Source organism: Dipodomys merriami, unplaced genomic scaffold (assembly GCF_024711535.1).
Source record: "Dipodomys merriami isolate MVZ:Mamm:240054 unplaced genomic scaffold, mDipMer1.0.p SCAF_628, whole genome shotgun sequence".
In the NCBI taxonomy this organism is placed as follows: Eukaryota; Metazoa; Chordata; class Mammalia; order Rodentia; family Heteromyidae; genus Dipodomys; species Dipodomys merriami.
The window spans coordinates 17,463-32,142 of NW_027206211.1; the positions used below are offsets into that span (position 1 = coordinate 17,463).

The window sequence follows — 14,680 nt, forward strand, 5'->3', positions numbered from 1 at the left end:
AACTAGTATATGTCTGAGACAAACAGAAACTGTCAGACAAGTTGATGTTAGGTGAAATGAACCCCAAGATAAGGATTCAAAGTTTTTTTCTTTCTTGAGATTGTTTCCAACATACTTATAAAATGATTTCTTTGTTGCTTTATATGTACCTCCCCCATGGTATTAGCCCTGCTTTCACTGTATTTGATGTTGGTATAATTTGTGGAAAGGAAGGGAAGAAAAACAAATTGTTTAAATAGGGATACTGGTGGACCCATTGCAACAATGAGATGTACAACACATTATGTCGAAAAGCGAACTTTACAACTTTGGGGGGGGGTAGGAAGAGCGGGAGGGAGGGGTGTGGGGAGGGATGGGGGGAGGGATGGGAGATGGAAAGGGATAGGAAGGGAAAACAAAGGAGGAGGCAACAATGCTTAATAAGAAATGTACTCATTATCTTGCCCATGCAATTGTAACTCCTCTGTATGGTATTTTCACAATAAAAAATCAATCAATAAATAAATATATAAATAGGGTTACAGGTGACCCCATTACAACAATGAAATGTATAAGATGTTATGTTGAAAAACGAACTTTACAACTTCGGTGGGGGGTGGAGGGAGAGAAGGGGGGTTGAGAGGGGAAGGGATGGTAAGCGGAAACAAAGGAGGAGGTAAGAATGCTTGATAAGAAATGTACTCACTATCTTGCCAATGTAATTGTACTCCTCTGTATGGTATTTTCACAATTTTACAAAAAAGCACAGCTCTGGAGAGGGTTAAGCTATTGCCCCCTTCCATAGTGCTTTAAAGGCCTTGAAGCCTGGGAGGTAAAAGAATTGACAACTTAACCTAGGAAGCTAGATAAAATAGACCAAATGTCTGGATTTTCTCTGGGTTGCATTCTCCTTTCTCAAAACAAAAAGGGAACCAGTGTTTCTCACTCACTGTGGTGGCTCTGATTGCAATATAGAAGCTTCATTTTTGCATGTATCCATGGTAACATTCCCAGCATGAATTCAAATAAATATAATTGCTTGTGTGACCTGGGGCCCAGGTGCCAGTAAGCCTTGGTACCCAAGGTCCTCATTGATTTTTTTTTTCTTTTTCTCTATACCTGTCTGGTATTTTCTAATTTTCTTCAGCTTGGTATCCTATTGCACTGCCTTGGGTTGCAATTAGCAACAAATATGAATATTCTTGAGTTGTAAAACATAAAAGACTTACAAACTTTCTTATCCCAGATGGCTTCAAACCACAATCCTCAGATCTAAGCCTTCTGAGTAGTATTACAGGCATAAGCCACTGGCAACCAGCATGCATCTGAAGAACTGATGTCAGTGAGATCTTTCTTGGGGAATGTCTGCACATCTCAGTCCTCCTCAGCTCTGTTCCTTCCTGTTGCCCAAACAGAATCAAACACTTTCACTCCTTTATGTTCAAAATCCTTGAAGTTAGTGAACTGACTTGCCTGCCATGTACCTCCTTTCTATAAATACAATAGTGGGTTTTACTTCTTACCATCGATTAACTAAATTAACTGGGATCCACACAGAGGTGACATGTCCTTTTCTGGAATGCACATCGTACACCTATGTTTTACTTTATCTAATAAAGTTAACATAACTTACCTTGTTTGAGGTTTCTTAGTTCCCATATTTCTTCCTTCTCATCCCTCTTTCCCTTGCACAGAAGGAAGAACAATTTGGAATTGTGAAGAGTGAGTTTTTAGTCATTTTCTGAAAAGCTTTGCCAATGGATCCTGATTTCCAAGTCCTGAGTAACTGGCCTGTAAAGCCTTGTTCTTTAATCTCTCCTCAGCTGACACAAATGACCATATATATCTTAAAAAGGCTTTGGGAAATGAGTTCAGATTATCAGTTAGGAATCCTAATTACCTGGTCACTGCGCATAAGTTGTTTTTGTTTTTTGTTTTGTTTTGTTTTGTTTGAATAGTGTACAATTAGTACCAGAATTAGACTTCCAAGTATTTTTTTTAAATTCAAAGCTAGCAGGCTTTCTTATTTGAACCACAGATCAACTTCTGCCCCACTCTCTTTATCTTTTGGTGGTAAATAGGACAGAAGTGTCCCACAGGAATTCAAGGGCACTACACAGTATCCTCAAATCTGAGGACTGTGGTTCACAGCCAGCCTGGGTAGGAAAGTCAATGAGCCTCCTATTCCCAACTAATCAGCAAAAAGAAGTGGAACTGTGGCTGAAGTGGTAGAGCAGCAACCTTGAGCCTAAAAAAAGCTAAGATAAAGCTAAGAAAAAAAAGTTTTATAAAAAGGTAAGTGAAAAACAGATCTAGCACTAAGACAACCACAAAATAAATTTTTAAAAAAGTACAAGAGAGCACAAAGAGTCTTAGAAATGATAAAAATTAACAAGAAACTGGTGGCTCACACTTGAAATTCTAGCTACTCAAAACACTGAAATCGAGCATTACTATTCCAAGCCAGCCAGGACAGGAAAGCCCACTGTGTGTGTGTGTGTGTGTGTGTGTGTATGTGTGTGTAAAAAGCCCATTGTGTGTGTGTGTGTGTGTGTGTGTGTGTGTGTGTGTGTATGAGTGTGTGTGTGTTCCTTTCTGGGATATGATCTACAAGTTTTTGCTTGACCATTTCCAATCTTTTGGAGGTTAATTTGAGATAAGAATTTCATGAACTTTCCTTGTCCTCTGACAATGAACCGCAATCAGTATAATTCAGGACCTTGTGGGAGTGTCTATACTTCCCTCCTACTAACCACCAAAACCAAAAAATGAACCAAATTGCAACTGTTACTAAACTTTTAGAGCATTCTATCCTTCAGCAAGATTGGTGAGGCCCTAAAAACAAGAGAGAGAACCAACAAATAAATAAATGTATGTGAAGAAGAAAAGAGCCAATTAGTTTTTTATAATATAGACTCATATCTTTAATCCAAGCTGAAATGTAAAGATTACAGTTCGAATCCAGCCTGGGCAGGAAAGTCCAACTAACTTCTTTTTGAGTGTGCTAGACATGGGCTTGAACTTGAGGGTTTTTACTCAAGTTTAAAAATACTACTTCCTGTCTCATCTGGTTAATTGGAGATGAGTCTGATGGACTTTCTAGCCCAGGCTGGCTTTAAACTGTAATCCTTAGATTTTAGGATACTGTGTAGTGCCTTGGTTCCCATGGGACTCTTATCTACTATTAACCACTAAAAGAAAAATAGAGGCGGAAGTTGAGCTGAGGCTCAAGTAGTAGAGCCTGCTAGCTTTGAAATGAAAAACAAAATACCCAAAATAAAACAAAACAACCCTCATAGTCACTAGGCCTTGAATTCAAGCCTCCCCTCCCCCCCAAAAGAACCCTCAGGAGTTGAGTTTTTGTTCCTGCTAGCTTTGAGCAAAAAACAAAAGGCCAAAAATCTCATGGACAGTGAAGTAGTGTGGCCTAAATGTAGAGCCTGCTAGTTTTGATCTAAAAAAACAAGCCAGGTGCCTCTGGCTCATGCCTGTAATCCTTGCTACTCAGGAAGCTTAGATCTGAGAATCACATTTGGAAGCCAGCCTCGGCTAAAAAGTCCCCTGGTGACTGTTTTTTTTCCAACTAAGTAGAAGTGGCACTGTGTCTGAAAATAGTAGTGTACCTGCTGTGTCCCTGACAGACAGTTCCTAGGCATTGAGTTCAAGCCCCCAACTGACAATATCAATAAATTAATTAATTAAATACTGAGCATAAATGAGTAGGCCCTAATAATAAAGGACATAAACTTTGAAAAAGGGGGAAGGGACAATCAAATAAATGAAAAGGTGGAAAAGGAGCTATTAAGGCTTTCTAAATCAAAACTGTAAGTCTACCTGCTCAGATTACTGAAAACTGAGGACTGTGGTTCAAAGCCAGCCCAGGCAGGAAAGTACAGGAGACATATTTTACTGTGTTCAGTATGGGGGCTTGAACTTGCTATGTTTTGCTCATGGCTACAGGTCTACTTCTTCTAACCTCTTGGTGGTTGTTAGAGATAATTGTCTCATTGACTTTCTTGCCCAAGACTGGCATTGAACCATGATTCTCAGATTTCAGTCCTTTCTGTAATGCTCTTGACTTTCTATTGATATTCTAATCTCCTATTAACCACAAAAAATGCAAAAGTTGAGCTGTGGCTCAAGTAGTGAAACCAGCTACTATTAAGGTAAAAATAAATAAACCTCAAGGAAAGTCATCTTGACTTAATTTCAAGACCTAAGAACCACCACTCAATTAAAAAAAATAGAACCTCAGTCACTGTGACCTGAGTTTAAGCCCTAGAAAAAGAGCTGCAAAAAAGAAAAACAGCCTGTAGTTTACCTGTGGTCAAAGTTGTAGGGCATGGTAGTTTCAAGGGAAACAAAAAAACAGCATAAGAGCTAGCGCCTAATAACAAATGTCAAAAGGAAAGAAAGAAAGAATAAATAACTGAAAAGGTGAAAGAAGAGGTAATTAAAGATTTGTAAATGTTGACTCACACTTATAATTCTGAATGCTAAGGAAACGGAAATCTGTAGGTCATGGTTCAAAGCCATACTGGACAGGAAAGTCCATGAAACTTGCTTCAGTGTGTTCAGTTGAGGGACTTAAAATTGAAGTGTTTTGCTCAAGGCTACAGCTCTACTATCTTCCACCTATTAGGTTGACTGGAGATAAGAGTCCCATTGACTTTTCTGCCCAGGCTGACTCTGAACTCTGATCATCAGATTTCAAGCCTTTCTGTACTGCCCTGGACTACCCATGGAATTCTTGCCTCATATTAATCACTTAAAGAAGGCAGAAGTTTAGCTGTGGCTCAAGTAGTAGAGCCACCTACCCTTCAGTTAACTAAGTAAATCAATAAAACCTCAGAAAGAGAGGAGAGGAATGAGAGTGAAAGACAGAACGTCTTACAATAAGCAAAAGGAAAGAAATGTATATATCACCTGGAAGAAATAATTGTATTGTCAAAGCTTATAGAATTGTATTGTCAAAGCTTATAGAATTCACAAACTTTAACAACCATAATAATGACAATTTGCATTGTGAAGGTTAAAATATGTTTGTGACTTCAACTAAATATCACTATTCCACAATATTCTGAAATAAGAGAAATTTAGGTAATCACCTAATCTCAATAATAGTAAAAATCTCAAAAAGAGTCACCAGGCCTTAATTTCAAGCCCTAACACCAACGTGCCTAACTCCGGCCACACACACACACACACACACACACACACACACACACACACACACACACACACACACACACACACACACACACACACACACACACACACACACACACACACACACACACACACACACAGAGCAGGAGCTGAGTTCTCATGCTTGGAGCAAAAGCCAAATGAAACAAAAAGTAGACTGTAGTAGACCTATGGCTTAAGTAATAAAGCAAGCTGCTTTTAAGAGAAAAGAAAAGAAAACCTGAGTATGAAGGCAAGGCCCTAAGCCCCTGACTCTTCCCAGAATGGAAATCAGTCATGGAATCCAACAGTTTGTGCTTGTTCTTGGGATCACAGCTGAACGTGCCCCTTCAGTTCTAGGCCCTCCTATCAAAAATAGAAGGTAGGCTTGTTCTTGGCTTCTGGCACAAGTACCTTGTGTAAAGGAAGCCCCTCCTCTTGCTTCCTGGATCCCAGGGTTCAGCCTCTCTTGTGAGTCAGGGTGGGACGTGGATGGCAGTGTGACAAGAGGTTCCAAATAGAGTGGCAGCTGTGCTAATTGACTTGAGGCTGACAGCTGGATGCCAGGGCTAAGTGATAACAGGTAGCTATCTCTGATTACCCAGCAGTAGGGAGAATGAGCTGGAGCACCTACTGGCTCTGCCTATCAAGTCCACCCCATCTCCTCTGCCCCTGTAACAACCAGAGGTTTAAATGGGGATCTGAGTTGGCTGTGTCAGATTCCTGCTCCCCAGCCCTACCTGTTTGCCTCTGTGTACACCACTGCTGAGGACACGCATCCAACTGCTCTGCAGCCCTACACCGTGAGGGAGATCATGTACATACCGGCAAGCCACTGTGGCAACCAGATTGGCGCAAAGGGGAGCATGACACTGGCCTAGGATCCTAGTCTCAAATTTAGGGGGATGAGGAGGAAGAGGATGGGGTTGGAGGGTGCAGGTGGTGGTGGTCATGTCTAGGCTGAGGTAGGTGGGGCTCCATAGTAGTCCCTAACCTCCTGGAAATCAAGTCCCCCAGATAGTTTCCCCAATTTCCCTAATTTGTGTGGCCCAGGTGGGTGTGGTTTTTTAAGCAAGGCTTGCATGTCTTTGTCTTACCTGAGACTCAAGTCATTGTACTTAGTTTCCTGGGAATAGACTAATGCATTTTTGGTCTGATTTGAATGAAAGGAGTGCAGTGTCTTTGAGCTGACAGATACAGAGGATTCCCTTTTTGTCAACTGATGAGTATCAGATAATTGAGAACAGTTCGTCCACCTTAATGCAAATTTCTCTGAGTTTTCATGCCCTAACTCAGTTCCCTTAAGTTGGGTGTTTTCTAAATCAGTGGTTGTCTAAATCAGTGTATGCTCTGAGGACCCTTGGGGTTCTGGAGACCCTTCTAGCTGAGTCTTCAAGTTACTGCTTTGGCAACTTAATGTCCATATAAGACCAGGTTCTGGTCATAGAATCCAAACAGAATATGGTATCCCATAAGATAGAATACTCATAGGAGAACCCAGATGTCTTCTATTCAGCAAGATAGCAAAGAGATTAACAAAACTAAAATACTATCAATTTTTGTGCTTTTTTAATTTAAAAAATCTAATTTTTTTACAAAAATAGTTGTGTCAACAGGACTTGGGTTTCTTATAGTTATTTTAAAATCCATTGTTTGGACAGTTAACATTCTAGGCCATAATACACTTCTATTTCCATCTCAGTTTTGGGAAATGCTAAGCAATGAGCACAACATTGACTGCACTGGAAACTACTATGTAGACAGCAGCTTACAGCTGCAGAGAATCGAGGTGTATTACAATGAGGCAGCTAGTGAGTGTCTCCCAACTGGCTTCCAATACCGTGGCAGAATAGGTCCCTAGGAATACTAATGACAAGGAAGGAGTTCCTGCCTTTCTTAGGGTGGTATTGTAGTTCGAATTTGGGGCCTCCATCTTGTAAGTCAAGTGCTGTATCCACCTGAGCCACTCCACCATATATTTTGTTTTAATTTTTGAGTATACACTTGTGAATTCCTCAGGAAAGCCTTTTACTGAATTCCCCCTACCTGTACTTGCTGACTAGCCACACCTGGATTTTTTTTTCTTGTCATGGGGTTTCAACTCTGGGCATAGGCATTGTCCTTCATCTCTTCAATTTTTCTTTTCCTTTTATTATCAGGGGTTCCTTTTTTTAGAACTCTCTGGGCTTCTGGGATAACTCCTTCTAGCTTTGTTTAATTCATTAATTCTGCTTGTTGTAACATATTTGGAAATTTTAAGTTTTTATGTTTACTATGCGTGAGCTGCAAAACCGCTTGTGAAGTTGTAGGAGTTTTTGGAGGCAGCGTCACATCAGATGATAGATTGATTGGGGCATCACCCACATTTAATCTTTGGTCCTAGTCTTTATTATTTAGAGAAGTCATCTCCATTGGACTGGAAAGAAACAACATGCTCTGTTCACGGATCAATAGAAAAATAGCCAAAACGAGAATAAAAGCAACGAATGTACAGTCAAGAAGAATATAGTAAGAATAAAGGTAGAGGCTATAAAGGTGCAGCCAAGTGTATGGGATGCCTTGAACCAACACCCTCTTCCTGCAGGCATGCTTCCTTAAAGCTCTTTGTCTAACACGATCTCATGCAGAGGTGGCATAGGAGGTGGCATGGCACCAACTATTTCAGGTAGTTTCTTGGAGATAAGAGTCTCCCAGAATTTCCTGCCCCAGCTGGCTTCAATCTGCGATCCTAAGATCTCAGACTTTTGAGTAGCTAGAATTTCACCCTTCAGCAACCAGAGCCCAGTTGCATTGCCCTCTTTAAAATACAGATTAAATTTCTAAAAAGAAAATTTTTGAAATTGAAAATTTTAAAGAGGGATGTTCAGTCACTAATATATATGTGAATAGTCCAAATCACAAAGCATAAATAAAGTGTCTCACCCTGAAATCTATAACACTTCTGGACTTCAGCATTTTGAATATGAATACTTAGCCAACAATAAATTCTTTTTAAGGTTTTTAAAGTAAAAAACATTGTTGTGATGTAGAAAAACCCAATAATAATGTGTAAACACTGCTTTTAAATGATTCATATTGTCTTTCCTAATACAAACAACCTTACTGAAGTCTACAGAGTAGATTTTCAGTTTTTGTAAATGTCAATGTGAAATTCATTTAATTTTATATAAAGAGTTTCCATTCTACATTATTGTATACAAACAGAATCGTAGATAATTGGTTTTCCTGTGTAATAAACCAATGAAAAAGTGCAAACAAAAGGACAGAGCTATTTAATGTATTTGAGTTTTATGGATCTACATTTGGGGATGTCCTCACCTTGGTATTTTGTGTTGATATTGCTTAAGTAAGATATAAGACTTTAATCTTGTGGTTCCTTGGTTGAGAGTTGTGTGGGATTGTGTCACTCCTATGAGCAGTATTTTATGTTGTGTCTTTATTAGATCCTGCATATCAGGAAGGATGGCCAGTTTTCTTCATGTGATTGTTTAGGAAGGGGGCAATCTCAAACTCATGTTTATATCATTTTAACTGATATCCCTTTTGAAAAATCAGGTTAAATGGCAAATTGCAAGTAATTGCCCAAGGTTGCTCTGAGTATTTGAATACAGGGAAATGTGCTATTTGATAACAATTATTGAAACATTATAACACAAGAAATATGTATTTTATGTATTTTCCCCAGGAAAGCATTATACTTGAATTCCTCTACATTTACTTGCTGAAGAGCCACACCTGGCTCTTTTGTTTTGTTTGTTTTTTTGTCAGCAGTGGCGCTTAAACTCTGGGCCTATGCACTGTGCCCCAACTCTTCTGTTCAAGACAAGCAGCCATACCACTTAAGCCACAGTGCCATTTCTGGTTTTCTATTAGTTTATTGGAGATAAGAGTCTCACAGACTTTCCTGCCGAGGCTGGCTTTGAACAGCGATCCTTTGATCTCCAAATCCACAGTTGCTAAGATTATAGGCATGAGCCAATGGTGCTCTGCACCTAGCTACTTTTAATTGGGGAAGGAAAGGGAGAACAACAAAGGAGTGGGTAACAATGTTCAACAATAAATGTTCTCATTTCCTTACTCATGTAACTGTAACTCCTCTATACAGCACCTTTACAATAAAAATAAAATTAACAAAAAAAAGAGAAAGGTTCTTGCTGATAGGCAATGATGACTCACACCAGTAATCCTAGCTACTCAGGAGGCTGAGAAATGAGAATCATGGTTCAAATTCAGCCTGGGCAGGAAAGCCCCTGAGACCCTTATCTACAATAAACAACTCAGAAAACTGAAAGTGGGACTGTGGCTCAAGTGATAGAGTGCTAGCCTTGAGCTGAAGAGCTGAGGGACTCAGCCCAGGCTCAGAGTTCAAGCCCCACCATGAACAACAACAACAAGAAAAGGTGTTGTCATCTTTCTTTTGCCCCATTAGACTCAAAGCCTGATGCTCATCTTTGCCTCCTGAGTAGCTGAGAATTCAGCCACCATGCCCAAAGCAAAGGAATGAAATGCATGGAAATAGACAACTGCAAACGTCCTTAAAGTTGCTGAAGCCTCTTGCATGGTGATTCATTCTCAAGATATCTTTTCTGTTTCCATGTCTGAAATGCTGTAATTTCTGTAATGAATGCTGAGAGCCACTTAGAATCATAAGCTCTGCCCTTAAGTTCCTTGTCAAGTATAGGCCTAAGTCAACTCTTGTTCCCACAGGCAACAAATATGTTCCTCGGGCCATCATGGTGGACGTAGAGCCTGGCACCTTAGACTCAGTAAGATTGGAACCATAGAGTTTCAGACCAGACACTTCATATTTAGTAGGTCAGCATGGTCCATGGAAGATGGCTAATAGGCACCCCTCCTTCCTAACATCCAGGCACTCCAGTTCCCAGAGCTGAGCTGAGCCTTTATCCATCTAGATATCATCCTCACCTAACCTACCTATTTCAGTCCATGGGAGTCATGTCCCTGGCCACTCAATCAGCACAGATAAATGCCAGTCTGCAAACAGCCTCTGAAGGGAATGAACAGCGAGCAGGGAATGCCTCCAACAAGGTTTCAGCGCTGCTGGCCATTTCAAATACCTGGCAATAACAGGGAACCACTTCAGGACACCAGAAATCAAAGCACAGCTATGTATGAGCAAGGTGCAGACAAGTGCCTGCAGCTTAGCTTCCCTCTTACCATTCTGTTCTCCTGTTCCTCCTGTGAAAGTAAGTACTTTTCCAGTATTGAGGCAGGCTCTGTTCATTTTTTTTTGGTCGGTCGTGGGGCTTGAACTCTGGGCCTGAGCACTGTACCTCAGCTCTTCAGCTCAAGGCAAGCACTCTACCGCTTGAACCACAGCATCTCTTCTGGCTTTTTCTGTTTATGTGGTGTTGAGGAATCGATCCCACGGCATTGTGCATGTGAGGCAAGCACTCTACCACTGAGACCCCTTCCCATCCCCAGGCTCTGCTCATTTTTAGAAGTACGCACGTGGTTTGGGTTAAAATGTATCTTCCTCCACATTGTCTTTACTTTCTTTAGAACCTGGGTGATTTGTAGGGTCCCAGACACATTGAAAACATTTCCTGAGGGCTAGGAAGGTGGCTCAGCAGTACAGTGCTTGCCTTGCATGCATGAGGCCCTGGGTTCGATTCCTCAGCACCATATAAGCAGGAAAAAAAAGCCAGAAGTGGTGCTGTGGCTTAAGTGGTAGAGCACTAGCCTTGAGCTGAAGAGCTGAGGGACAACGCCCAGGCCCAGAGTTCAGGCCCATGACTGGACCCAAAAAAAGAAAACATTTCCTTTATTTCACCAAAGTGTATCTAAAATAATAGCCAAAGTTGCTCAGAGGAGCCTATAGTCTTCACAATGCATATAGCACAGTCATTATTCCTGGAGTATGTGTCTCATCATGTCTTTGTGTCTGATAGGCCAGAACAGGGCAGGCAATAACTGGGCCAAGGGCCACTACACAGAGGGAGCCGCACTGGTGGAGTCAGTGTTGGAAGTGGTGAGCAGAAAGGTGTGGCTGTCTCCAGGGTTTCTAGCTGCACTACTCCCTGGGAGGTGGCACCAGGTCAGGCATGGGCACCCTGATTCTCAATAAGATCCCAGAGGAGTTCCCAGACAGCATCATGAACACCTTCAGTGTCATACCCTTGCCCAAGATGTTGGACACTGGCACCTTAGACTCAGTGAGATCGGAACCATTTGGCCAGAGTTTCAGACCAGACAACTTCATATTTGATATGTCATCATAGTCCATAGGAGATGGCTAACAGGCACCCCTCCTCCCTAACATCCAGACACTAGTTCCCAGTGCTGGGCTGAGCCTTTATCCACCTAACCCTTATCATCCTCACCTAACCCTACAACACCATCTTGTCTGTCCACCAGTTGGTGGAAAATGCAGATGAAACATTCTACATTGACAACGAGGCCCTGTATGACATCTGCTTTTGCACCCTGAAGCTGCCCATGCCCACCTATGGAGACCTGAACCACCTGGTGTTGGCTACCATGAGCAAGGTCACCATCTGCCTGTGCTTCCCTGCCCAGCTGAATGCAGACCTGAGCAAGCTGGCTGTGAACATGGTGTCCTTCCCCTGCCTGAACTTCTGCATGCCTGGCCTTGCACCCTGTCCAGCCATGCCAGCCAGCAGTACAATGCTCTTTCAGGGCCCAAGCTCACCCAGCAGATGTTTGACACCAAGAACACGATGGTAACCTGTGATCCCCACCATGGCTGCTACCTGATAGCGGCTGCCATCTTCTGAGGCCGCATGTCCATGAAGGAGGTGGATGAGCAGATGCTCAACTTGCAGAACAAATAAGCAGCTACTTTGCAGAATGGATCCCCAACAACGTGAAGACACTTGTGTGTGACATCCCCCCACATGGCCTCACGATGTTGGCCACATTCATTGGTAACAACACGGCCATCCAGGAACCCTTCAAGCACACCTCAGAGCAGTTCAGTGCCATGTTGCAGCACAAGGCATTCTTGCACTGGTATACAGGCAAGGGTATGTATGAGACGGAGTTCACTGAGGCTGAGAGCAACATCAACAACCCGGTGTCCAAGTACCAGCAATGCAAAGATGCCACTGCTGATAAACAGGGGGAATTTGAAGAAGTCTTGTGGAAGAAGAGGTTTAAGACTTCCCATTGCTAGCAGTGCAACAGGAATGCCAGAGCCCGCCTACGGCTTCTCAAATAAATGGTGCTTTCCTGAGCTACTGTTGTCCTGCAGTGGGACCTTGCTATGTATCATCATGCTCAGCCTTCTCTGTCAGGAACTCACTGACGGTGAATGTAAAAATGCAGATTTCTTTTAAATATGATTGTTTTAAAACCCTATTTGTATAAATAAAGAAGTATACATTTTATACCCTGAGCCCTTATTCTTCTTTAGAATCCTTTTTATTCTTTCAGTGTATTTGAAATATAAATTTGGCCAGAAGGATTTAATCTTAACAATATAGGACTGGTACTCAAGAGGAGTATTAAATTCATGGTTTTTCTGCTATTTTGAAGAGGAGGATGACAAGTGCCAATGTTGTTGTTTTTCCCCCTGGCCCAGTTTTATAGTTTTCAATCTCTCAAAAGCATGCAAGTAGCAAAAAAGCAGTTTGAAGAGAAAGAAAACTAGATCCAGATGCTACTTCTCCTTCAGACAACCACAGGTTCTTGTCTCATGTCCCATCAGAGGGATTTCAGTCACATTCCCCAGAAACAGTATCAGGAACACTGATCCCTGTGTTTAGAGTTCAATTGGCAATGAAGCAGCACTCACAGGATGAGTGCAAGTTCCTGGTTTCCAGGGTAGTTTCTCAAGGTGTCTGGAGCTTTAAGTACAGAAGTGACTCTAGCTGTTTGAGGGAGTGAGAGGCTGAGAAGCTGACCAGTCCCATAGTGTATCAAGAACTGCTTGACACAGTACTTCCAAGTCAAGGAGAGGAGGGGAGACATGGCCTGTCCCAATGACCCATTCTCACGTTCACTTTTCCAGCAGTCAAAGCTGTCTGAGGCCCACAGGGTGTTGTAAGGATATAAGGGATGGCTGGATCTAGCCTGTTGGGTATGTTTACTTTACGTGAGTGAAACAGAAATCTCAATTGCTTAGAACCTACAATAGCCAGGAAAAAGGTAAACACTTCTGTTTTCACTGGAGGCCAAATCAGTCACTGGTTCTTTTTGCCAGAATCTTTCATTCTTCTTTCAGTGAGGCTCCAGGCAGGTTGTCTGTGCCAAGCATTCCTCCATGGCCACCAATAACCTGTAAGAGCACCTTTTTCTTCAGAAACAGGGCTATGGGAATATGGCAAATTATAGAAAGCTCTAAGGAAAAGGTACTTCTGGGTGAGGTGCAAGTCCCTTGTTGCTAGTAAAGTTGGGAGATGGTAAGTTCCGTAAGTTTTCCTCTACCAGGCCTGAGGTTGGGGTCGGGTAGGGAGGGATGGGATAGAGGTCTTTAAGCCAAGCTGGTCTCACTCATTAGAAAGTAAAACTGTCCCAGAGAGTGATCTATGACTAGAAGCAGGTTTTGTGTCCTTGCCCCAGGGAGATCAAAGTGCAAATAGCTTCCATTGTGGGAGTCCTAGGGAGTAAGTGTTGACTCCCCTAGGACTCTAGTCCTAGAACTGACCAGGTTGGATGACCCCAAATCTTCTAAGGTTGCTGGGTCAGAACTGAAGGCAGGCCTGGCCAAGGCACTCTCATTCCTCAGTGGGTTAAGGATTGAGGCCAAGCTGTGATGGAGGCACCACCCATCCTATCTACCAGTGTTTGACTAAGAACATTTTTGTTTTTTCTTAAGTACTCATTTATGAGTCTTTTCATGAGTCTTTTCTGGTGGCTTTGGCTTATTTCTTTACACTTTTGAAGAAGTAGTTCTTGGTTCATAATTAATGACTCATGCCTCACTCCTTAGAAAACTCCTGTTGATAATTTTACCAGTAGACCCCCATGTATTTTTCAGGCATGACTTTTGTTTTCTCCTAGCCAGAGCTCTGCATTCATTGCCACACAAGCTAATGTGGAGGTGATTCCTATAGATAGGTGATTTTTTGTCCAATTGCTAAGTGTAGCATCTCCCTTATTCTCATGTACCTTAGTAATTGTATCAAATACTTAATAGAGTTCTTGACAAGTATGATAAACAAAGTTCAGAGGTGAAGATGCAGCTCAGTGGTAGAGTACATCCCTGGCAAACACATGACTCTCAGTTCAGTCCCCAGCACCAAAAGGAGGAAAGGCAACAAATGTTAGGCTCAGGAGAGGATACATTAGGACTCATAGAAAAGCAGCACCCAGATTGGCAATGAGGAGTTGTGAAATGAGGGAACATTGGTAGAATATTTGTAGGGGGGAAGAAGAAAGCCCCTTGATGTGTGTACCCTTTTAGAAAGCAGAGGTAGAAACAGGGAATTAACCTCTGGTAGTCAGCCTAGGCCGTGGAAGGAAGAAGCCATGACATTTATGTTACTCTAATGGGACCAGAGTGTATAGTGGCACCACCATACCAGGCCAT

At 42.0% G+C, this 14,680-nt stretch overlaps 1 pseudogene; it reads left to right on the forward strand.

The window, feature by feature from the left end:
* The first annotated feature begins 5,900 nt into the window (after positions 1 to 5,900).
* Positions 5,901 to 12,322, forward strand: LOC138815161 (tubulin beta-2A chain-like; annotated as a pseudogene).
* The last annotated feature ends 2,358 nt before the right edge of the window (positions 12,323 to 14,680 follow it).